Source organism: Talpa occidentalis, unplaced genomic scaffold, assembly GCF_014898055.3.
Source record: "Talpa occidentalis isolate TD23 unplaced genomic scaffold, MPIMG_talOcc4v2.1 talOcc4.8, whole genome shotgun sequence".
Lineage (NCBI taxonomy): Eukaryota > Metazoa > Chordata > Mammalia > Eulipotyphla > Talpidae > Talpa > Talpa occidentalis.
The window spans coordinates 60,483,498-60,508,461 of NW_023605194.1; the positions used below are offsets into that span (position 1 = coordinate 60,483,498).

Genomic DNA, 24,964 nt, shown 5'->3' on the forward strand with positions numbered 1-24,964 from the left:
CTCTTCCTTTAAAGGTGTTGCAAGATCAAGTAAAACAATGTATTTAAAATATTTGAGCATATAAAGCACTCAGTGAAATGAGGTATTTATTATTCTTAAAATATATTTGTCCCTTAAATCCGTGTCTTTCTAAAATTATCTTTAATCACAATTAGTTTGTTAAAATTGCTTTTGTGTAGAAAATACATTTATTAATGATGATTCCTTCACTTGTCAACACCATAAGCTCCCCTAGTCTTACAGCTGTTTCTATAGACACACTCTTTTCCCATGACTTCTGTTACTTGTCCATTCCCTAACTGGTCAATTTGTTAAGACTCTCAAGAAGTTCTGGAAAGTAAAAGTATTTATAACTTTTATTTCTTCCCCAAATAAAGAAAATTAAAGAAAGTTGAAGATTCTTCATTTGAAATATAATATAGGTTCCAACACGGCTCCCAAATGAGAATGAATAAAGGTCTTCACACCGAAGACTCACTATCTTCCACCTCAGTCCTTATTAACTACTCCCCTTCTCTCTTTGTTTTCTACTAAACTACAATTCTAGCTTTTCCCCAAAAAGAGGTCTTCCTTTCCCACCCTTACCTCTGTTTCTTCTACCTACAGTGTTCTCTAAGCACAGCTCCAACTTATACAAAGATCCTGCCCAAATAATTGGGTAAGTGCACCACAATGCATGCACAAAGATTTTCATCACAGTGTGCTTTACTAGAATGAACAAATAATGCCCATTATGTGCCCACTAAAAAAAAATGGTTTAATACATTATAGACCACACACATGAAATGCTATGTAACCATCTTAAAAATGAAGTAGATGCATATTTAATTGATATGGCATGGTCTCATTATGCTGTCAGTTACATCATTTTTAAACAATGTTTGTAATGATCTACTTAAGGGAGAAAAAAGTCTTATCAATCATAGAAAGAGTTTGGCAGACAACAGGTATATGAAAAAATGTTCAACATCACTTATAATGCAAATCAAAGTCACAATGAGATACCACCTTACACCAATGAGAATGGCACATATTAAAAGAATCTGGCAACAATAAAAGTTGGTGAGGATGTGGAGAAAAAGGAACTCTCCTACACTGCTGGTCGGAATGCAAACTGGTCCAAACACTATGGAGGACCCTCAAATTACTAAAAATGGAGCTAGCATATGACCCAGCAATTCCACTCCTAGGAATCTACCCAAAGAACACAAAAACATTAATTCAAAAGCATATCTGCACCCTTTATTTATTGCAGCACTATACACACTAGCTAAACACAATATATAATAGCTAAGATATGGAACAACCCAAATGACCAAAAGTAGATGACTGGATCAAGAAGATATGGTACATTTACACGATGGAATACTATTCGGCATTCAAAAAAGATAAACATATGCCATTCGCAGCAACCTAGATGGAGCTGGAAGGGATTATGGTCAGTAAAATAAGTCAGAAGGAAAAAGGAAAACATCATATGGTTTTACTTATAGGAGGAACAACGGGAAACCAAATAAGGGATCAGGAAAATAATAATAATAATAAACAAAACTAGCAGGCAACTATAAGTCAGAGACATTCTGCAGAGGAAGGGGAGGGAAAGGAATCAAAACAGGGGAGGCAAGAGCACACGGGACTATGGTGATGGTGGTGGGAATTTTATGGGGACTATGCCTGAGAGAAGAAAGCAAATATTGTACAAAAATGACCAATGATATTAAAGAAATATATATAAATATTAATAAAAATAAATAAAAAGTACAAGCATTAAAAACTGAAAAGAGGGCCTCCCGGGTGGCGATGCGGTTGAGCACTGGGTTGCGAAGCTGCCCGTGGCCTCTGCAGCACCGGTTCGATCCCCGGCTGCTGGCGAGAGTCCCACATGGCGCGCAGACCTCTCCTGCTGCCCACAGTTCCCCTCAGCAGTGGACTTTGTCACTCTGCCTGTTCTGCTCTCTGCTCTGGCTCTGGTGAATTCTCTCACCCTCCCGCGCTTCTGACTATACCCCAATGCTTGTATAAATAAATAAATAAATCTTAAAAAAAAAACAAAAAAAACCTGAAGAGTATGGCAGAATACAAAAAAAAATACATCGTTAAAAATGGTATCTCTGGATAGTGATGATACTTGTGAGCATTCTATCCTTAACAATTTTTCACATTTTTAAGTTCTTTCCAATTAGCATTATTAATTTCTATATTAAAAAATATTTTACAAAGTCTCAAACTGGTATTTGTCAATGTTCATAGCAGCATTGTTCACAAATGCCAAAAGGTAGAAACAATTCAAGTGTCCATCAACAGACAAGTATATAAACAAATATATACACGTACAATGGAGTATTATCCATCTATTTAAAAAAAAGATGTTGTGAAACGTGATAATATGGAAGAATCTGTAAAAAACGTTATGCTAAGTGATGTGAGTTAGATACAAAATGACAAATATTATACAATTCCATTTATACAAGGTATCTAGAATAGGGCAAATTCATAGAAACAGAAAGTGGAAATGAGTTTATCTAGGGCCAGGAGGCAGGAATATGGCATGATATTGCTTAATGTTACCCCAGTATCTGTTTCTTGTGATAAAAATGTTTTAAAAACAGACAGTAGCAACGGTTACTCTACACTGTGACTGTCTTATGCCAATGAACTGTATACTTAAAAATGGTTAAAATAATATTCATGTTGTTTATATTTTTTAAAGATTTATTTATTTATACAAGAACTGGGGTACAGGCCAGAGGTGTGGGGGGTGAGAGGATTTACCAGAGACAGAGTAGGAAACAGAACGGGCAGACCAGTGGATGAGACAGGAGAGGTCTGCTTCACCATGTGGGTAGCTCCCTGGTCGGGAATCAAACTCGTGCTACAGCAGCCGTGGACAGCTTCATAGTACTGTGCCTAACCCCTTGTGCCACCAGGGCGGTGCCCTATGTTATTTATATTATATAAAAGTAAAAATTTATTGATAGTTAAAAAGGTGTATTAATTAGGGCCTCCCTGGTGGCACAGGCAGTTGAGCACAGCTCTGTGAAACTGTCCGCAGCCTCTGCAGTGCCGGTTTGATCCCTGCAGGCCGTGGAGATGCCCATATGGCGAGGGAGACCTCTCCTGTCTCGCCCGCTGCTCCCCTCAGCAGTGTATTTCGTCAGTCTGCCTGTTCTGTTTCCCGCTCTGTCTCTGGTGAGTCCTCTCACCCTCCCACACATCTGGCCTGTACCCCGGTTCTTGTATAGATGAATAAATTTAGAAAAAAAAAAGGTATATTAATTAAAAGGCATCAATTATTAATAGTAAATTCATACTCAATGTCATCACATCCTGAAACTATCCCTGAGCTAGCAGACTCTTACCACACAGGTGTAAAGTCAGGAACTGGGCACAGTGCAGGTTTTCTGATCCCATGCAGACCGGGTAAAGGAGGAGTCAGAGTCCTCAGTAGTTTTGCAGGTTTTTTATTTGGGGTTCACCAGGCATATGGCAGGCAGGGGTGCTGGCTGGGGGGCTGGGAGGCTGGCAGGCCTCCCAGCCCCCAGCAAGTCTTTACTCTATCTGGGCTATCTGGCGTTCGTTCTGCTGCTTCTCGGCTTCTGCTTCGGCTTCTGCTGCTGCTACTGCTGCTGCTTCTGCTGCTGCTGCTACTGCTGCTGGCGTCCCCGTGACGCCGCCCTTAAAAAGCACAGTCTTAGCTCAGCTGAATCCCATCTACCTATGCCCACACCCTATTCCAGGTGCCCGCCATCAGGCATGCATTCAGGACAAGGATCCATCATCTATCCTGATGGTGGAAGGGCAGAAAAGCCTGATATTTTCTTTACCCTACAACAGGTAATTTCTTTTTCTTGTTTCCTGAATTTTTAACATACCTTTTATAATATCTAACACACTTGTTTTGAAATTATAGTTTTCTATGTTCAGGCTTGACTAACAACTCATGAAGTGGAATAAGTCTGTCTTACTAAGCAAGTCTGTAAAATTTACACATTTTAAGACTATACACCTAGCAGTGCTTTAAGCAAAATTCATCTGTATTGAATTGGACTTGTTCAGAAATAGCATAACGTCAGAATATTTAGTCTGTGGTGAGGTTTCTCTGTTAATTATTATTCCCATGTTTGCTTTCAAAGTTACCAAGTCACCCTTATTCAATTCGAATCAGGCACAGGTCAATATTTCTTAATCCAGAGGCAAATCTCTCAAATTTTTATCCATGAGCTTCCTTCCACTTACAATGGACAAAAATTACTTTTGCAATAATCCAAAACCATCCCTGACTCAGTAGGAACTATAAATACCTATTGTTTCAGGAGGAAATCAGGGAAAGAAATGTTTTAAGATTACGTAAGTCTGATTCAGGGAACTGACACAAACAATTGCTTTGAAATATCCAAAGCATTTTTTTTTAAAAAGGTTCAATCAAGAATATGTTTTGAGAATGAGGTGGGTGAGATTTAAAATAAAAACAAGCACCACAATCTTGGTTGTTACTTAGCAATTGCAGGTTTCAATTGTTCCCTTCTAAAGGGTAAGTCAGAAACCTAAAGAAACTGCTTCCAGAAGAAATAATGAGATATCTGATCCAGTTACCTTTCTTTCCCCCATTTTACATCGCAAGATCTTAATCAAGCCATTATGAATTTTAAACTGCCCTGGTTTTGTTTTGTTTTGTTTGGCTCTTTTCTCTCTAGAGACAATTCACTTTAATTACAACTTAATTTCTGAATTAAAAGCAAAGCTTTATGACATGCCTAGTCAGGAGGTGCCCGGGCTTCTTGTTCCCACAGTGGTACTACCCAAGGAAACATAAATTTGAAGGAGTACAGAGAAGAGAGAGAAGGAACTTCAAAGGGAGTGAACAGGCTGACTTATCTCCCAGCACTGTCAGTCCACAGCCAAAAGAGGCAAGGACTGTTAGGGTCCATTATAAAGCTGAGTTAACAACCTGAGAACTCTAGTCACGCACTTAAGAAAATTGGTTTAAATTGTAAATTGGTGTCGCCACTTATCTTCAATTCCAGAAGCTACATGAGCATCACAACTTGGGTTACCAAGCATGGATTCAAAACAAATGGTTTTATCAACTGAACCAAATCTTACCACCAGGGTTGAGAGATAATTGAAAAACTGTGGCTTAGAAATGTCTTCACAACAGGAAATCTACTATCAGTGGCGTAGTAAAGCCAGCTCATGCCAGTCCACTAGAACTGACTGTCATATCCTCAGGATTTTTGGCAAGCCAGTTGTGAAACAGTCATCATTAAAAGTTAAATTATATAAACATACAACTGAAATAAATTATACTAAAAAAAGATAATAGATACTTCAAACTCATTACTGCCTATTTACTATGCTCTTGACGTTATTTGCAACTGCTGTTATCACTTGGAGAAAACCACATAATGGTGCTCAGTTCACTTCCCAACTCCGATTGCCGTGTCTTTGTTGGTCATTTGAAATCAGCCACAGTAGGACTATTTACACCACGTATTGGCAAATGCAAATACTGCGATACAGCTCCTCCTTGCAGGGATAGTTCATAACATGCACCTGCAATGTTAACCTACCCCTGCCTGACAACAGCTTTGGAAATTCAGCTGGTTGATTTTTTTAAGACAAAACAAGAGCTTGTAAACTATAAATCATGATAAAAGTAGAAGAAAAGAAAGTAACATTGTGGCCCTATAATGTACCAGTCATAGCACAAAGTTGTATTCACAAAGTCCTTTGTTTCATGAAAGGTTTTGTCAAGCCCAATATACAGATGAGTCAACTGAAGTTGAAAGGCTGAGTAACTACTCAAAAGCACAAGAGCAAGAGTCAGGTCCATGAATGTCTGAATCAAATTATATGATCCTTCCACTAAGCTATCCCACATATTGGCATTATCATTATCATAATATAACCAAAATTAGTCACATATAACTGTCAGATAATTTACAATCATTAATGGTCTCTGATGTAAGTGTAGACAAAGAACTCAATTTATTCATACTCACCAAGGTTATTCCTATTAACTCCATATTGTACTTACAAAAAGTAGTTAAGAAATGGGGCCCAGGAAACCAATGGGACTAAGCATATCTGTATTTGAGAAGGGCTATTCCACATTTACTATAAAAGGAATCTTCTTTTAATTCTTTAAATACGTAAGTCTATTCACCAAACGGATGCACTGTACTTAAAATAACACACCCTACCAAGAATAATAGTTGTTCCTCGGTATCCAGATGGATTGTTCCAGAACCTCTACCTTGACAAATACCAAAATCTGTGGATGCTCATATAAAATGGCACAGTATTTTCATATAACCTATATATCAGCCCATATACTTTAAGTCATCTCTAGATTATTATACCTAACACAGTGTAAATGCTTTGAAAATGATTATTATGCTGTATTGTCTAGATAATAAAAACAAGAAAGAAAAATCTGTACATGTTCATCACAGACATAAGCAACAAAGATTTAACTACATGACATGGATTCTAGGTCCATGGTCGGTTGAATCTGTGGATATAGATAGAACCAGCAGATTAGGAAGGGTCACTGTAATTTCTCAAATAAAACATCAATTTTCTAAATGGTTTGAACTATTTACTTTTAAAACATTTTCTCTACTAGACCTTGAAGTTATAGCACTGTGCTATTCTTTCACCATGTTTTTTTTTTTTTAATAGAAAATTCACCTCACAGCAAAAAATTTGCAAAGGGCTAATAAAATGTACTTACTGATTATTTAAAAAAATTCTTGTCATCTTGGCTTCCTATAAGTTACCCGCTTCTCCCACTGTTCCAGTACATTTTCATCACCTGTCATGAGAAGAAAGAATCTTATTACTTATAACTCTCATAAAGACCATTTCTTGGTTTCTATTACATTAGTCTTTTCCTTTGTTTATATCCAAAACAGAGAAAAATTCAGTGGTCTCTTCCTTTCGCTCTAAAATCAAAAAGAAAGAAAAGAATAACAACAATGGAAAGGACCTCAAGAGGGAAAAAATTTTAAGAGGGGTGTTTTTATTTGGGGGGCTTGGGGTGGAGAACCTTTACAACATATTCCCTTATATTTCAGGAAGACTTGGTCTGTGTCCTAGAAGAAAGCAGTGTTAGAGTAACTTCCCTTTTTTCCCCTACCTTTTCCTCCCAACCTCCTCCTTACTTTTCAAAAATGGGTGACTCATTTTCTAGGAAGTAAAGGCCCCCTCCCGTGCTAATACCTGGAATCAGCTAATTTCCACATAGAAAACAGGACAGTGGCTGCCTTTTTAAGAAGATCAGACAGTTTCTCTGTTCCAGCTTCTCTCCAGCTGTCCCAGGATGCCTGGGTCAGAGTGATTAGGGCAGAATGCATGTTTCTGTTTCAGTTTCAGGGAAGGAGGTAACTGACACTTCCCAGTTCTCCAATCCTGCTCCATCAGTAATTAAAAGTATTAACTGTGTTGACTCCCATTTGAATCTTTGTTCTATCTCTTGAATTTTAAAACTTATAGGAAAGATGAGTCACTGGGCAACTGAAAACACCAACATCTAACACAGGACAATGCACAGACAAAACCTTGGTCAAAAGTCCTACCATTTACCAGCCATGTGACTTTAGAAAATTCAGTCATTTTTTTCCCCTAATTTCAGTTTCTTCATTTCTGCAAAAGGATAAAGTGTCTTTATGGTGTAGCTATGCGGTTTAAACAAATGAGAGAGACAATCTGCCAAAATCAAGCACACCTTGCTCCAACAAGGATTTTATCCAGCATCAGCAACACTCAATGCTCAGTGATCAGACCTGGTACCGTGTCCAAATATTTAAATAATAGAGGTCCCATGGTATACAAATGAGGGGCTTCCTGAGTCAGTAAAACTCTCAAAAAATAAGTAGGGCTTCCTATAATTCATGGAATAATAGGAGAATAGAAAAGTCCCCTTTTCCAAAAGGAAGTTATACCGGATGGTGTTTTACTTTCTGTTTTTAATTTTATGACTTTTTTTTTTTTTTTTTTAAATTTCATGCCTAGGTCTACGACCTAGGCAAAGTGGTAAGTTCCACTTTCTTTCCCTTCACAGAGGAACCCGGAAAGAAAACACCTCACTTCTAAAGGTACAATGTAGCTATTGCACATTTTACATGAAGAAGTCATGGCTACTAGGAGATAATACTTACAAAGGAGAAACCTCAGAGGATTATTTGAAGCCTCAAGTATTAAGTAATTCAAGGAGAAGAGATTTAACCTTGATTGTGAAATGGCTCCATACACTGAGATACCATGACAGCCAAGTGTCACCTCAGTTACAGAGTCACCAGAATCCTCAAATGATCTGAACCACTAAGGGAATGGGAGGAACATAAAGATAAGAAAGAATGACTGGAACAAATACCACATAAATCCAGAGAACTTCCAAACAAAGAATTTGCCGATGTTAATAAATATAGCAAGGAAAGACAGAAGAGCCAAAAACCGGTACATCACAGCCAAACTGAGACATACCTATTGGCTGGCTATAGCTTTATATGCACACTCACTTAGCATGGATGCCGCTTCAAAGCATGGGAGATGCAGAAGCATTTTATATAGGTTTAAAATAAATAGGCTTGAACTCAAATCTGCTATGTAACAGTATTATGGTCTTTGCCAAGTCATTTAATCCTTCCAAGTCTAAGTTTCCTGGTCTGTAAAATAAGGACAATAATGCACATCTCGGAAAGCAGTTATGTAAATTAAAGATAACATGTGTATAGTGCCTGCCACAGAATATGTCTCCAAAATATGATTGCAATTACTGTGTTCACTAGTGCAAATATGATTATCTATTAGATTCATGGTCATAATTGCAATTATGGCATAGACTGCATTAAATTCAAACTCTAATGTGAACATTTTGGAGAGAGGCTCAAATCAGACCTTTAGCAAAAACATAAAAACTTTCTAAGTTGATCAGAATGAAATGTTAAATGAAAGGCCCCATCTAGCTGACAGCTATTATTAATGTGTAAACAGAAAGCTCCTGTCTCTGCGTTTGTTAGCATTCTTCATATCAGTACTCAAGTTTCTTTTCTTTTTATTTGAAAGAGGGAATGAATCATTTCCATCAGTGCTAATTCTTCTGGTGTGTACTGTAGTGCCAACTACTTAGCAGGCATCTGTGGGAAATAAAAGCCACGCTGAGTGTGACAGACAGCCTCTCTTCCAGGCTAGCCTCAAGTTATAGCCTCCTCATAAATAGTATGGAATTTTCAGCCATGTTTAAAAAAAAAAGAATCATCAGGTGAGACAAAATCAACTTTTTTAAACAGAACTTTCTATCTATCTTGAAAAAGTGCTCTTTTATCCCCTCAAAGTCATCTGCTCTGAGATTCACTCCAAAGAGATGACTTCTCAGGTTCAGCTGAGTTCTCTTCTTTTTATCTTCAAATCCAATGTATACTGCCCACAAGAAAATCAGTCTCGATAAAGTTTAGTCACTCCTGACTTTTGTACAAAATCCATTTTGTTCTCTATAATGGAAAATATTTTAATTGGTTTAAGGAATCGAGTTCATCCTCAAAGACATTAATTTGCCACCACTGTGGTTATTCAAAAGAATCAGAAGTGATTTCATCTACAGATTCTGACAAACTGCCCTTTTGGCAGAAGACACTATGCCAAGTGCTGGGGTTAGAGAAAGGGGCATAAGGTGGTTAAGATGATGTTCATTTAAAAGAATGTAGTGCAATGGTAGTGTCATCAGAATCCAAACAATTAGCTTAGCTGATGCACTTGAAGAAAATAATCTGGATATTAAAGTCCTGGCCAGGAGAGTTAGAAGCCCCGTACCACTTAATTATGACTCATATACAATGTGAAGATTTCACAACAGTCACACAAAAGCCTGGTTTAAAAACAAACAGACAACAAACAAAACACTCTTTTTCTATGTACACTCTATCCTCGAGAGCAAGGCCCATGTCTGCTCCCTCATGGTGGAAGGAATCTGGTGGGAGTCAAGATTAAGAGTATTTGAGAGGCTAGGTGCTAGAGCTAACACCTGCACTAAGGCTGCAAAAATGCAAAGACCCATAAACATGATTGTCTTTGGAGTCTTAGCGTCTTTGCCCCCCAGTTCATTCATTCACTAAGTGGGAGCGTCTGGGTTTGCTCTATGGGAGAGTGTCCTATGATCATTAAGGGCATGTGGTTTGCAGTCACACAGAACTGCATTCTCCAACCTTCTCTGAACACCTCCACCTTGAGCATGTTGAATTTCTCTAGGTCTCAATTTCTTTATCCATAGGCAAAATGGTAGTAAGAGCAATACTAAAACTTAATGTTGTTATATGGGTTAAAGACATAATGGCTGTGAACCATTTAACTCAGCTCATGGCAAACAATAAGTGCTCATTAAATGTTGCTGCTATTGGAAGTATACTGTCCTCATCTTTAAGAGGCAAAGCAAGTACCAGTAAGACATCAGTAAAAAAGGTGTCCCCCAGAGGTCAAATATGTTCCAATCCATTTTAACAGCACACCACAAAGAGATTTAGGGTGAAGTTTCATTTAGTTAAAAAGCACAAATTCCTGTTTTACCTGTGCCTGTATCTTGGGAGCAAAGGCAGTATGGCAGCAACACTCACAGGCTTGTTGGCCAGTGGAAAATAATAAATGTTAAACCTGACCACCGAGAAATAAAACTGTATCACTTGCTTGAGTTTATTATAATAAGTGGCAGAGCTGGGGTTCACAGCCCATAGTCTGGCTTCCCTCCTTGTTCTTAGCCTCTATACAACAATGTCTCCTTGGCAATGAGGAATAGCAGTAACTGAACACTGATGAAGACACAGGCCAGGGAAATATAAGAAATACCCTAAAGATGACTGAAGAGAAGAGGGAACTAACATAAAAGATCAGTTAATGGGGCCAAAGAGTAAAAAGGACAGAAACCATTAATGAGTCTAAATTAGAATCTAAAAACAGGGTCATAGCAAGGGATGCTGAAAGGATGGCACTGTGAAAGTGAACTGATGTTGGTGTTCAGCACTTTTTTAAAGTACAACAGTGATCAGAAGACACAAAGGTTAAGGAGACCCCGGCACCTTTACAGATGTCACATTATGACTCAGAAACAACTGCTTGGGGACCAAGTCACACAATGAAATTACCAGCTGTCAAGGGAGAGCCCCAACAGCATGAAAGTCAATTTTACTAAGATGCTACTTTTCCTGGCATTTTCTCAGCACACAAGAGGGGGAAATGCCACCCAGGGTTACTGAATTCTCTGCAGATGGAAAGACGATAGAAGGGATGAGAAACATGCTCCAAGTTAAGGAGACTGCACAGCAAGGAGCGAAAGGATCAATAGAAGCTGTATTCCTGACCAGTCTCAAATGTGGCCAACTCTAAAATGGCTCCCAGGACCCCAGGCCTGAGTAACTCCCTCCCTCTTGAATAGAGGCTAGAACATGTGATTTACTTATACCAATAGAATAAGGCAAAAATGTCAGATTACATGGTGACATCATGTAAGACTGTCACCTCCTTTCTGCTACAAGCCCTCTCCCTGCAGGCTTTGAAGAAGCTGTTATTCACTGAGCTGCCCATAGAGAGAGGCCCTTAGCGCAGCCTCCAGCAGAGAGAGTTAATGAACAAATGAATTCAGCCAACAATTCAAATCTTCTCCAGTTGATCAGCAGCCCTGGCTGACACGCAGATGTAGCCAGATTCCTGACCCACAGAAACTGAAAAAGTGTGTGCACTAGCTAAGTCTCTAGGTTTGTGGCGATGCTGTTATGTATCTATTGCTGACACAGAAGGGAAGTGAGGTCAGAGCCTCTGATGCAACCACTTGTGCTTTGAAAGGTGGGGACAGTAGGAGCCCTGGGGGCCAGGGTGGGAAAAGTAGGCCTGCCCTTACATTGCTGTTCCTCCTCCTAGGAGTCTCTGTCTCAGACCCTCAGTTTCCTCTCTTTACACAGGCTCTGACCCTATTCTTAGAATTTGGCAGGCATAATGGAATATATTTACCAAGGAAACAACAACCTTATAAATGGTGACCAGGTTCCCGGGCTGACCTGCAAGGGCTATTTATCATGTCAAACAGTGACACACATAAAACAATAAGAGGATTTTGACCATCCTATTGGCTGAACTATGTCTCTATGACTTGACTCATCACAAAAACACTCTAACACAAGAATATTTTTAATGTGATATAATTGACTTAAACCCATGTTCAGAGACAAGTTGAAACTTTTTATATTAGTGGTTTTGAGAAGAGAATAAAAATTAGAACATTCTAAGTTCTACCTAAATCTTGCCAAGATGGGTTCTTTATAAACCAAACATAAGTATTCTGAAATCTTCTGAGCAAGAACCAATTGCCTGTACAAATTAATTTGATTCGCCATTCTCAAGCAGAGGATATAGCTAAGACCAACTCACTGGGTCAGAGACCTCTTACCTCAATTGGCCAGCTTGCTACAAGCAGAAACTGGTAGGGCAATGCTACATCGCATTACTTGATGCTGGAAAATCCCCATTAATCTTCTAGTCCTGATGTGTCAGTTGACAGATGATGACACAAAGACCCAAACACTTTTAAGTGACCTGTTCAAGGCCGCTCAGCAGCACAACTTGGGCTTCCTGTTTCCCAAGCATCTTAATTTAATACTCTTGTTTAACTGAACTAACTGCAGCACCAGAGATAATGAAATCACTGATATCAGATATTCTGTAAGGCAAAAACTATAACTCACTTCCCATGATACTATAAGGCTCCTACTTGTAAAAACTAAACTTAGTGGCAAGACAAAAAAAGACACTGAATAAACATTCATATTAAATGTTTAATCCATTTTCAGAAGCAATGCACACTATTTGCTAAGTAAACTGAAATGCCCCTAAAATAGGGTGCTTTTTCTTATGAATGATCTGCTCTTTTTTAAAAATCAATGTAGGGAAGAAAATCAAAAGAGGCCTACAATAAAGACATGTGCAAGCACATATATTTTATTGCTTTATATATTGCTACTCCTAAACTCACTGATTTATTCCACAGATGTTTTGGGGACACCTACTATGTCAAAGCCTTGTGATGAGTGGTATGTTTAAGGAGCCTATCTGGACATAAATAATGATTACTAACATTTTTAGCAAAAGTAACAGCATCTAAACAAGCATCCACTGCAAAGAGACATTTCTAGTATGTGTTTTGGTAGACAATTGGGGGTGCAGATCTGAGCTCTCTTTTCTGCTAGAAACCTTTGCATTTAAAATAAAGAGCAACTTATTTTTCTGTGTAATGATACTATCCTTAAGGCAGCAGTAGGAGTTATCTAAATAAAAGGGTTAATACACTCCCAGGTCATATACCTCCAAAACTGCTATTATGGGACTTCCCTAGCAGCCTAAAAGCAACTTTTTAAAAAGAAAGTGGCCTTTTACTCAACATTTTCCTTCCTAGTCTTCTCAGTACCAAGAACAAGTATGTATTTAAAACAAATCAGAAAGACATGAGAACTTTTTTTCTCCCACATAGCCAGCAGTTTTCATCAAGAACTTAAATCTCTAGGACATTATTTAACCCCTCCATATTTTAACTGCATCTGAATTCTTTGACATGTAATTACTAATATTACTATAAATGAAAACAGGTAAGTCGTTTACCATGTGCAAGGCTCTTTTCTAATGTTTTACAAGTACTGACTCTATTAATCTTGACAAGAGCACTATGAGGCATGTTGTTATTATTAGCCTAATTCTACAGAAATGAAAACTGAGTCAGAGTTACTGAGAGAACAGGAACTGTTGTTCAGACCACACATCCATTCAACAATGGAGGACTATCCATCATCCTAATAGTCCAGGCTGCTCCTAAACTTCTCCTGGAAGAGGGGGAGTAAATTATGTGAACAATGAGTTTGGGAGAAAGGCCAAGACAAAATGACCCTGACTCCCTTTTCAGAGGGGGCCTCTCCCATAGGTGGAGGCTACCGGTTGTGATGGGGGACACTGGACAGTTCAGGTTGCTCCCTCACAATATTCTGGGGAAATCTGTCCCTCTCAAATATGAAGCACCAGAAAATCCACTTGACCCCAGTCCTCTAATCATCTTCATTTCTAGTCTACCTCTGTATGTTTGCCTCCTATTGGTTACAATGGTGTATTCATTGGTACCAAAATTGGGTGAGAAAGCAAGGTGTTAGTCATCTTCCCAAACTCTGGCACAAACAAGTTTTAAAAATCCAAATGGGCAAGATCTCAGTGAAAAACAAAAAGCAAATATTTCTTTTATCAAAAAGATAACCAAAATTCAAAGGAACGCAAGAGCATAGGGAACACAGCTTAGCGAGGGTGTGCCGAGTGGATCATTAGTGAAGCTGCTATCAAGGGGCATCTAAAAACAAGCAGCACTTTCTTCTCTATGTTGGACCTAAAAACACTGTTTCCTCTCCAAATAAATAAACTGTACTCAGATAACATTTTCTACTACAGTACCTAGTCTCCAGTAGTAGAAAATTCTTAGCATTAATAGCCACATTATTTACATAAAACAGGCAAGGTATTTCAATATTATATGATAAATTATAGTGAGTCTAGCCATGTCTGAATTTTTATCAACAGTATGATACTTCTACCACGAAAGTACAGAGACAAAAATAATACCTACAACTACATCACCTAGGAATAAAAATGTCTCTAATGCCAAGACTTCGTATTTGATTTTTCCTTCACTCTCAAAATACAGTGCTTCTGGTTTTAAAAATACACTTAAATAGCTTTCATTCAGTAATATTGATTTTTTTCCTTTGATATAGAGATATTTTAATGCAGACAGTTTGAGTTCAGGCTTTCTTATTCAAATCGTATTTAAGAATGGTTTCCTTAGTGATATAAGAAAATTTTCAAAACAAACCACATTTATTCCATTGAATATAGTCATTGAATATATTCAGCAGCAAAATTAATTTTTTCATACATGCATCATATGAAGGAAGCCAATCATCTAACGCTATCTGCTTACACAGAACAAATGACTAGCGCTTCCATGTCTTAATGCTTGCAATAACCCTGTTGTAGGTAAGGCAGCTGTAGTATTATCCCTGACTGTATTATGCCAAAGTTAACCAACTTTCTAAGGGGCAGGGTTTACACACAGTTCTATACAGTCACAGTTTGTGCTTTTTCTCCTCCAGGCCATTAAGCAAGATAGACTGGGGAAAAAACCCTGCAAATGAGCAATGATCAAAATTTAAATGGAGAAAAAAGGAAAACAAAGGCTGACAGTGACAAAGTGTGATCTGATGTAACGTGTTGTATGTGCTGTGTCAGCCACATCTATTAATAGCAAAGCCAGGGATAACGAGTAAGAAAGGAAAGGAAAAAGAAAAATCAATTAACATAAAAAACAAACTGCAGGTTGGCAATGGAGAATACGGAATGAAACACCAAGCAAAATAGAGAAATGAGGTGAGGGATTTGATTATAGACTTATGCCTAGACCAGTGGTTGGCAAATGTTTTCTGTAAAGAACCAAATAGTCAATATCATATCCTTTATAGGGCATGTGGCATCTATTGCAACTACTCAGCTCTGCCATTACAGCATGAAAGCAGCCACAGATAATCCACAGATGAACGGACATGGCTGTGTGCCAATAAAACTGCATTTACAAAAAACAGGTCTTGAGTCGGAGTGGGCCTTCTAGCTGTATTGTTTGTTAACCCCTGGCCTAGCCAGCTAACTAAACCACCACAAGAAAACTATGACACATTAAGAAAGCAAAGAGAAAGCTGTTACTGGCAACATAAAAGAATCTAGGGACAATGTAACCAATGGGCTGACATCAACCACCTCAAATGGCTCTAGTCCCACAAGCGCTCAGTATTTGGGGACTCAACACATTTTGATTATGAGACTGCAATGATATATTTATTCAGTATCAGTTTACCCAAAGTTATCAACATTCAAAGAAGCAATCTGCTAAGCCCAATCTTACCACATATTCCACAATCACAGTGAAATCATCCACTGTTCCAAAAGTAAAGAAAACAGGAAGAGGCAAAGGAATTAAATCCTGACTCAAGCCTCTGACAGTTCTTCTACCTGGAAAACTTTTCCTGACTTTTTCTGTAACAATTTCCTACCTAAATCTTGCTCTTCATTTAGGTTTGATGAAACATCTTTTCCTCCAACAAGTTTTTCTCAAACATAGCAGCTGAGGTCAAGACACCTGCCATTACAATTCTATGACTCTGAACTCCTTTACTAATCTTGGTATACAGTGCCTTTAATTCCTTTCTAGCTCAGTGTCTGCTTTCCTTCTGTAAATTCCAGAAAGCTGCCTTCTTCAACACCCAAGGACAAGGCTGACAGTGAGAGCCTCAATTACTAGAAGGTTCTGGTATTTCAAAGTGACACTTGGCACTGACTAAATATATAACATAGCCAGTGATGATCAGCAAAGTATGATAAAACCAAAGAGAGAAAGCTGTGTCCAGGTACCTGTAAGCAAACTGTCCGTATATTAGACAGACAGGAGCGGGTCACCCATTCTTAGGTTAGTAAAGTAGGAAGTTGTCTCTCATGCTTACCAGTTAAAAAAAGAAAAGCAAATGTAATTTCAGTTAACGAAAAATTTTTTTCTTAGCCCTTGCATATTCAAAGTTATTTAGCTGGACAGATTTCAAACAAATATCTGTATCTTTTTTGGTTTATTTGTTTAAGTAAATACACAAGGTCTATATAAAAGCAAAAACATTCATACATATACAGAACTGCTTATATGAAGGGGGGGAAGCAGATTATAAAATACACATAGTATGATCTACTTTTGTGAAGTAAAACAGTAAAGTAACTAAAAGGATGTATGCCCCCAATGTGGTTGTTCCTGGTAAAGGAATTTGGGTAAATTTAATTTTCTTCCTTTTATCTTTCAGTATTTTCTTTTTTTTTTTTAACACAATAACCACATTTTTGTGAAGAGTTTTTAAAAGCTATTTCAAGTAAAAAAATCTCTGCTGATTAGGCAATACTTCAAAGCTGTTTAAAAAGAACACTATATATAGGGAAAATGTGAAACAGGGCAATGCTGTTATTATTTAACATAGCTTTGCTGACTGAGTAAAAAAAAAAAATGCTTCTGACCTCCTTAAATGTTCACCCATTCCTACCAATATCATGATGATGATACATCTTACCATGGTGAGCATCAGCAGACAAAAGCAAAATAGTACCAATGCTGAGAGTGTTAATTTCAGTTTCTAACTACATTCTTACTTTTCCTGGAGCATGATATATTTTAAGTTGGCCTAATTTCTCTCTGGTCCTGGACTCTAAGAACTGCACTAACTTACCTATATCTGATTTTAGTGACCAAAATGCATTAGGAGCAGTTAAAAAACTTCAAAAATGAGATTTCCTCTCTTAGAGGTTATTCCTTAGATCAGAAATTGGGAGCCAGACATTACATATGCTGAAGTAGCAACCTGAAATTTATTTTTAGTGCTCACACTGGCATATTTAAATTCCTACACTAAGTATGTTTAATTTCAATTAATGTGGTCATTGAACATCAGCCTGTATCTGAATCAAAGAAATTATCAAATTTGCCATCTTATAGTGTGTTTTAATGTCATACATTCCTTTTCATAAATATTACCTCATAAGTAATGTCTTGGTTTTAAATAATGTTCTGTTGGTAACAAGTTTCATCCATTAAACATAACTTGAAGATGTTTTAAAATTCCAAATGAAAATAAGGTTTGACACCTCTTTAATAAGTGACTGAAATAAACCACACAAAACAAATTCTTTAAAAAGTGGGTTTAGCATGGCAGTTAGCCTCATCCAAATACAACTGTAAATTGTGGGCAAATATAAAAATCAACTTTGAAGGCACTGGAAAGTAATTAAAAACAAGGAGAAAAGGGCACAATCTTCAGCCCTCAAAAGAAGGAAACTGCATGGGAAAATAATTTATAATTTCAGGACTTATCCCCTGAGGGGCACAACCAGTCTATATTACAGCAGATAAACTTCAAGCAGCAAACCACGTCTTTTTACAATATGGGCCTGACAGTATAAGCTGAAAATTGAGGAAGAAAATTCCCAAAATAAGGAAGTCATGGGTGGGGGCCTCCCTGGTGGTGCAAGCGGTTAAGATGCAACACTATGGAGCTGTTCACAGCCACTGCAGCATGAGTTTGATCCCTGCCCAGGGAGGTGGCCCACATGGTGCAGCAGACATCTCCAGTTTTGCCCGCTGCTCACCTCAGCAGGTATTTCAGTAGATCTGCCTGTTCTGTTTCCCACTCTGTCTCTGGTGAATCCTCTCAGCCCCTGCACCCCAGCACTTGTATGCATAAATAAATAAATAAATCTTGTTTCAAAAATGAAAGTCAAGGGGGATGAAAGCTCAAATTTGGGGGCCTCCCTGGTGGCAGAGGGGGTTGAGCACAGTGCTGTGAGGCTATCAGTGGCCTTTGCCACACAAGTTTGATTCCTGGCCAGCTGGGGAGCAACCCAAATGTCACAGCAGAGCTCTCCTGTCTCGCCCTGCTGCTCCCCTCAGCAGTGTGTTTCTGTACATCTGCCTGTTCTGCTCCCCTCTCTGGTGAATCTTCTCACCACCACCACCTTCCCCGCCCCCCTGTGACTCTGGCCTGTACCCCACTTCTTAAAAAAAAAAAAGCTCAAATTTGCAAATAAATTCTACACTTGTCAACTAAACCCAGAACTACAAGACTCCAAGGACATTAGGGAACTAAAACAATACTTAGAAGCTTTTAGAAAGCTGAGATTCCAGCAGCTGCGCACTTTAGAGGAGTTTAAAGATTAATGTTTGCCCAGTTTCATGGGCCAGTATCAGGGGCCTGATAAAGTCTCCAACTTTCTTCTGAAACCACAAACTAGCACCAGGGCTTAAGAAATAACCACCACTTAACTTAAAGAGTAAACGGGCAAAATGGAAAGAGCAAAGCATAAAAACCAGCCTACATAATATTTAAACTGCTTTGTCATTAATTTGACTGCTTATTTGAACAAAACTCCTCTCCTCATGGGAATATAGACTCCCAAGACTTACAATGTAGTCAGACAATATCAACATACAATTAAAAATTAACAGAAATGTGAGGCAAATGGAAAATATAACTCCATAGTCAAAGACAAATCAGTTCATAGAAATAGACCTATAAAATAATGCAGAATTAGAAGATAAGCACTTAACATAATACTACTAAATGCATTAAATAATCTACAGAGAACGATAATTACAAGGAGTCAAGAAATAGAAATGTTCCTCAGAAATATAAAAACTATTTTAAAAATCCAAAAAGAAAATCCTAGCATTAAAAACTCAATATCTGAAATTTTTAAAAAAATGGACATAATAATAAAGATTTCTCAATATAAAGAATCCAGGCAGCAGCACAGAGAGTAACATAATGTTTTAAAAAGCACCCCTATGACCAGTGGGGCAATATCAAGTGGTGTAATTCACATATTAAAGGAGAGTAGAGAGAATGGGACAGAAAAATACATGTAAAGAAATAAAGGATACAAATTTTCAAAACCAAGAATTGGCAGCAAAAAACAAAGCAGGAAACACAGTTAACCACAAGAAAACCTTATCTAACCATGAAAACCAAAGATAACAACCAAAAAAAACCTTATAAGTAAATAGAGAAGCCAAGACATATTGCACATGTGAGAATAAGAATGGGAAACAGCTCATCAGAAACAGGAAGCTAGAAGAAAGTAAAGGATATCTTTAAAAAGCTAAAATGGGGAGGGGAAAACCTCTCAACCTAGAATTCTATATAGAAAAAAAAATCTTGGAAAATAAGGAATTCTTTTCTTTTAAAAGATTTAATTATTTATGCATACCAGAACTGAGGTGGGTATAAGCCAGAGGTGCGGGGTAGGGGGAGGAGTAAGAGGATTCACCAGAGAGAGTGGGGAGCACAACAGGCAGATCTACTGACATACACTGCCGAGGGGAGCAGCCGGCCAGACAGGAGAGGTCTGCTGTGCCATGTGGGTTAGCTCCCTGGCCTGCTAGGGATGAAACTCGAACTCATGCTGCAGTGACTGGTGATAGCCTGACAGAGCTGCCTTTAACCCCTGTGTCATCAGGGAGGCCCAAAGAATTATTTATTTATTTATTTATGTTTTATATCATTGTTCATTTTTAAAAAGGAACAAAGAATTCTTATATAAATGAAAACTGAGGCAATCAGAAATGACACCATACGTAAATCTGAATCTCCAGTGGGAATGCAGAATCTTGGATATAGTAAACGTGTAGAGAAACACTAAAGACTATTTCTCTTCACTTCCTTAAGATATATTTACAAGATATTCTTTATTGTTTATGTATGTGTACATTTACTTTATATACTTAATATATACTATATTAAATATATTAATACTGTATTGTATAGTTTGTAACACATATAAAATATATGAAGACAGAACAGTGAATGTGAAAAGGTAATTGGAAAATAAAACTATACTGCTATAAATAAAACGTTTTTACACAAAGTACTAATGTATCAATTAAAAAAGCACTATTTATTAAGAGTAAACATTGTAATATGCAGAGAAACTACAAAAACAATAAAGAAATATAGTTTAAAACCTACAAAATTAAACTGTAATACTAACATGTATTCAATTAAATAAAGAGAAGGGAGGAGATAGGACCAAAAAAAAAAGTTCTAAGGATGGAACAAATAAGAAACAATAAAATGGAAAACCTAAAACAAACCATACCAATAATTACAGCAAGTAGACTAAACATTCCAATTAAAAGGCAGATATTGTCAGAACATATAGAAAAGTAGTTAACAACTAAATCTTATTACCTGCAACAGATGCATTTTAAATGCAAAGCTACAGATAAAATACACAGGTAGGAAAGCATCTATCTACGAACATGACTTAAATACAATAACCAGATAAAGGCAATAAAAGAAAGCTATAGATCTATATCACTTTGAATGAAATATACTATTAATGTAAGGACAGATGAATACAACAACAAAGTAGAACAGAGGCCAGAAATGGGGGAACACACATACACAGTGAACTGATTGTCTCTACTAAGATGCCAAAGTAATTCAATAAGTATAAGCATAATTTCAACAAAATGGGCAGAAACAAACAGGTATCCACATGAAAGAAGAATGAATCTGGATCTCTATGCCTCTGAGAGAACTGTATAAGTTCAAGATACAAATAAAAAGCAGGAATGTGTAGAAGAATGTCTAGGCGACCATTAAGTAGGCAAAGCATGGTAGATTTTAAGTGATAAATTGGACTTTATCAAAATGATAACTGCTTTCTGTAAGGCACTGTTAAGAAAATGAAAAGATAACTGCCAACTGGAAAATATTCACAATACATATATTTGACAAAGGACTTGGAGCCAGAATACACAAAGCACTGCTATACTTCAAGAAAAAGCATAAAACATCAAGAATAAAGTCACAAAACCTAATATTTAAAATAACACAAGACTTGACTTGAATACTACATAAAAGAAGACACAGGAATGATAGTTTCAACATCATTATCATCCAGGAAAGCACAGAGACCCCATTACACCCACTAGACTGCTGAAAATACCAAGTGTATGCAAAGGCTAGGCAATACTGGAGCATTTTGTACATTGCTGAATGGCATGGTTAATTATATCATCTTTTTAAGAAAAGACTTGACAATTTTCTTAAACACATTGATCCGGTGATGCAGATCTAAGTTTAAATACAAATGGAATGAAAACACATGTCCAGAAAGAGACTTGTACAATGAAGATCATAGTAGTTATATCATAATAGCCAAGAACTGACCTTCCCAAATGTCCATCAATAGGTGAGCAGGTGAAAATCACACAATGGACTAGTACTCAGCAACATAAAGAAACAACTTATTGATACACCTTACAAAATTATGAATCTCAAAACACCATTCAGTAAAGCAAAATAAGCACAGACGCACAAATACATTCTGTAAAACTATGCACATGGAGTTCTAGAAGAGGCAGAACTACACTGTTGATAAAAATCACATGACTGCTTACCCTCTCTGGGGTGGTACGAACTGAGTGCCTATGAAGAAGATAATTCTGTGGATGCTGAAAATATTCTGCATCTTCAGATATTGATTCACTAAATGTTCAAATAAAACTTGTGCATTGTAAATTACACCCAAATCAAAAATTAGTTCACAAATACATGTGAATTAGTTCTGAAGAGGACACAGTCTCTCACAGGTCAACACTACTTCTCTTCTTATTACCCGGGAGACAACTTTTAAAACCACAAAAACCGAAGGCAAGTATGTTTAGTTCAGTTGTTCCATTTATGAAATACACCCAATCAAAACAAAGGAAAAGAAACCTTTATCTACTTCCTGTAAAAATATTATTGGAACATTTGTTCCAACGTAGAGGAATTAAAAGCAATCTGCCCTTTAGGTTTTAGTTAATTCTATTTATCCATTATTTAAAGGTTGCTTTTAAAGAAACAAAGGGAAAAGAACTCAAAAATAAACTATAAAACAACATACATCCAAAGGTTCTTATCTTACTCATTCTAAAGTATTAAATTCTTGCTGTAGTTTAGGTAAGACAACAGTCTCTAGGGAAATGAAAATGAAAACTAACTGTTCAGTTCTCAGGCAGGTGCAAGAGAAATACATAAACAATTACCTTAAAGAGTAAAGAAATGTTCTTTAATACATAATGGTAAAAACCTCACTTGGGGAAAATACATCACTTCTTTTCCCTCTAAAACCACATTTAATATTGGTGAATAAAAGGTAAAAAGTAAATAAAATAAACTCAGTTATTCTTGAATTCTGAAGGGCAGTAATTTTAAGAAAGAAAAAACCTATTTAGTAACTAACTCCATATATCCATTTTTCTTAGGGTAAGGAAAAACAATGCATATGTTTCAAAGAAAAACCCCACCGACAGCAAGAGGAACCAGGCACTAATTCTGTAAGACTTGTCCACATATCCTCCAACCCAACCTCACAGCTAGTTGACTGCAAGGGAAATCTGAAGGCCAGTCAGGCTAGGCCTCAAAATGAAAGATGGGCTGTGTCAATTCTCACTGTTAGGAATTTAATTGTGATACAAGTCCCTTATTTTCAGTCCTCTCCATAACTGACTTTTGTCCCTTCTGCTCTACTGAAACTATCCATTACAAAGTCAACGATGACCATCAATATGCGAAAGCCAATGGTCAGTTCTCAGTCTCATAAAATAAGACCCAGCAGTAGCAAGTGACACTGTTGACCACTTTTCTGCAATACTTCCTTCCTGTGGCCCTAGAACACCTTATACTCCCTTTTGACTGTCCTCCCCACTTTGGGCAATTCCTTCTCACTCTGGTTTGTGGGTGCTACCTTACCTTTGTAAATATCCCATATTCATTCCATTCTCAGAACTCTTCACTACTATCTTCTGTCCTCCAGGTCAGCAATTCTCAAACATTTGGGACTCAGAGTCCATTTACATTTGAAAATTATTAAGCTCTTATAAGTACTATATCTGTAGTTAGTTACTATCAACATATTTGTGTGTCACACACAAATAATTATATGTCAACATAAATATTTTATTTTTTAATTATTTTTAGGAATTTAATTTCCTTTTTTAATTAATATACTTATTTATACAAGAATTGGGATACAGGCCAGATGCGTGGGAGGGTGAGAGGATTCACAAGAGATAGAGCGGGGAACAGAACAGGCAGACCGAAGAAATACACTGCTGAGGGGAGCAGTGGGCGCAACAGGAGAGGTCTGCTCGCCATGTGGGACCCTCGCTGGCCAGCCGGGATTGAACTGGCACTGCAGAGGTTGCAGACAGCTTCACAGCGCAGTGCTCAACCACCTGCGCCACCGGGGGAGGCCCAACATAAATATTTTAATGTAAATGCATTTTCCAAAACAAAAATGTATTTAGTGAGAAGAGTGGCTTCATTCACATTTTTAAAATCTATTTACTACCTGGGTTAATGGAAAATTGCAGATCCCATTACCTGTGTCTGCATTCACTCTGTTGTGATGTCACAGGTAACTCTGGAAAACACTACTGTACTGTACATCTTAGAACCACTTATAAAAAGTTTTAACTGCCAACTCCCAATAAAAGTCCGAAGACCCCCATGGTTCTCTACCAGTCTTTGAGAAATACTTTAGGTGAAATCCAACTCCATGGTGGTAAATACCATTTCTTCCAGGACAACTCTCCACAAATAGATACCTCTGGCTAGACCCTCTTGAACTCCAGGTTCAAACAGCCAAGTCCCTTTCTCAGTACTCCCATATAGCTATCTAACTAATAAAAACCTCCCCACAAACCCAGCATTTTCTTCTTGCATTTTCCCCACATCTCAGTGAATGATAGCTCTAACTTATCAGCAGCTCTGATCAAAAATAAAAAAAAAAAAAACTTTGGAGAAATCCTAAATGCCTTTCCTTCAAATTCATATGGGACCCATTCCCAAATTCTATTAGCTTTTCTTTATGAATACATCCAGAGTCCCACTACTTCTTACCCCCGCACTACTCTTTCCACCCTAGTCCTAGCTTACAGATCTGGCCCTAGACTTTGGCAACAGCCATCCTACTCTGTCCCCTATAGTACATTCCTCACATAGCAGCCAGAAGAACTTACAACACAAATTAAATGATGTCACTTCTTTGCATAAGATCTCAGGTATCTTCTCCCCTTACTCAGAACAAAAGCTAGACTCTTCATCATATCCTACCATGGTGCTATGTGATATGCCTCCCCCCACCTCTCTGCATTCATATCTAACAACTCCCCCCCTCATTCTCTCCACTCTAGCCCTGATGACCCCTTTCTGGTGCTCATACAGTCTCATCTTAAGGTCTTTTCAAGTGCAATTTCTTCTACCCAAACATATTTCCCTCTTATATCCTCTCCTCAGTCAACACTCAAACACCACCTCAA

General features: G+C 37.6%; 1 protein-coding gene across 9 annotated transcripts in view; it reads right to left on the reverse strand.

Annotated features, from left to right (window-relative positions):
- The window catches only part of SGMS1 (sphingomyelin synthase 1), a 297,172-nt gene that overhangs the window by 108,064 nt on the left and 164,144 nt on the right, over positions 1-24,964 (reverse strand). For all 9 annotated transcript variants that reach the window (XM_054690073.1, XM_054690074.1, XM_054690078.1 and 6 more), the window contains one exon: positions 6,737-6,817. The gene's annotated coding sequence lies outside the window, so the exon portion shown is untranslated. The remainder of the gene's footprint in view (positions 1-6,736; positions 6,818-24,964) is intronic.